Source organism: Haematobia irritans, chromosome 4, assembly GCF_050003625.1.
Source record: "Haematobia irritans isolate KBUSLIRL chromosome 4, ASM5000362v1, whole genome shotgun sequence".
NCBI lineage: Eukaryota > Metazoa > Arthropoda > Insecta > Diptera > Muscidae > Haematobia > Haematobia irritans.
This window is the reverse complement of record NC_134400.1, coordinates 226,098,584-226,100,684: the sequence shown is the minus strand read 5'-3', so window position 1 is coordinate 226,100,684 and position 2,101 is coordinate 226,098,584.

Here is a 2,101-nt window from a genome sequence, read left to right as displayed (position 1 = left end):
TGGAACTGACACATTTTTGATTTTTGCTGAGATAAATGGATCATTTATTAAAATTAATATTGTATTATAGTATCACCCATAATGGGACATGTCGGTGGTTACGCACAGTGTCTTAAGGTCCTAACGATTTGTCTTGAGTTCTCCATGTCATTGCCTATATTTATAATATGCATAGGAATAATATGATAACCTAAAATATGGTTTGAGAGCATAATGGTTTTAATGGACGGGGAACAAAAACGTTCCATGTTTTAATAAAAATATTGTTTTCTCGACAAACATAAGTATGCTTGCCGAACACAGTTATAATGATTTCAAAACTCACTTTAATGTTTTTGTTTTAACTCTAAACCAAAGATACTATGCCCTACGTTAGACGTACACGCACAGAAAAAACATGTTTGGACATGGTTGCCGCATCCATTTAATGCTTATTTAGAGTATGTAATTGTCGCGAAAACCATGTATTTTGTCTTTGTAAAAATAATTTTCGAGCGGAGAAAAATATATGTTGGCAATAAGCATTTGAATGGTTATCAAATACCGCAAACATGTTCTATCATTTAAATGATAGAATTGGAGACCATTATATGGTCAGGAAAATCATGTACCTGACCATTCAATTTTTTTACTTTTTTGCAGAGAAAAAAGTATTATTATAGTTTACGTATAGACATGTATACAACCATTACATGGCCATAAAGACCATGTACATTGTTTTCGTGACCATTTAATTTTCTAATTTTTTTGCAGCGGCAAGAATTTTATAAAAACATTGAGCAGGTACACACGATTTTCATTTTGCGCGTCAGTCGTGTGTTGATTGTTTCTTGGAATGGACGGAGAATACGGAATTATTGTGTTTTGTGTTAATTTATTTATTCACAAATGGCACGTGGTTTTATGTGAATACAAAAAAGGAAAGTGTAGTTGAAAAAATGTGCCTGGTTTTTGTTCTGCATTTTGATATATGGTATAATTTATTTTTATTTGCAGTTACATGATGTCTGCGTTTGTACATTTGATGGGCACGAAGTAAATATGGAATGATTACTTATTGTTGAAATTGAACCAAACTAGAGTGTGTAAAAATATGTGATGTTTGCTTGCACGACATTATAAATACAAATAAGCAATGAATTAGTTTATAAATAAATAAAAACAAATAAATAAAGTTGATTTTGTGTTTTCTTTTCTCAAGTGGCGTCCTTTTTTCGACGACGAAAATAGTTTTTTCATAAAAATCAAAACATTTTAGGTTGTGACCATGTTATTTTAACTAGAAGAAAAACATTTTCGACGAATAACATAACATTTTAGATCGTGACCATTGTCTTTTAATGGAAACAAAATTCTTTTTATCAATATAATAACATTTTAGATGAGGACAATTGTATTTTTCTTAGAACCATGTTCACTGAGCCAACATGGTTGCAGGTTAAAATGTTACATGGTCGCCGCAAAAATAGTTCCTATCATATTATTTTGCTCTTCGAATATGATTGTGACAATCATGTTTCTTCTCTGCGTGTAGGGTCCTAATGAAGACATCCTACAAATGTTATTTTTTGATCATTTTGCTTTGTTTGCACACAAAAGGATAATCCGTTCTAAACTAGGTATACAAAAGAATTAATAAAGGCTTTCACATATATATCCCTTCTGTGCGTGATGAGGTCCCGCTGGACCTTTTTGATTTTTATTCATACATAACTTTATCTTTTATATGAATTTCAGCTTGATGGTTTATGACTTCTTGTACTGAAGTGTTTTAAGTTGAAAACTTTAAATTTTTATGTGATTGAATCATTAAATCGGTTTTTATAGGTATTTGAAAAAGTTTAGTGCGATTCTGCGTGATGAGGTCCAATGGGACCTATTACTAATTACATTAGTGGTTTTAGCACAGTTTAAAAAGCAGTGTAAAGATATTGCGATTTTCGTATTTGGAACAATTAATAACACTAACATCCTTTCAGAAAATACCGTTATTTGGAAGAATTTGTCATTTTTGAAGTTTCCATTGGTTTCGTTGCTTGGTAGTACATAATTTTATGTCTTCCGTTGATATATCCAATATAGTGAGAGTAAAAGAGCAAAA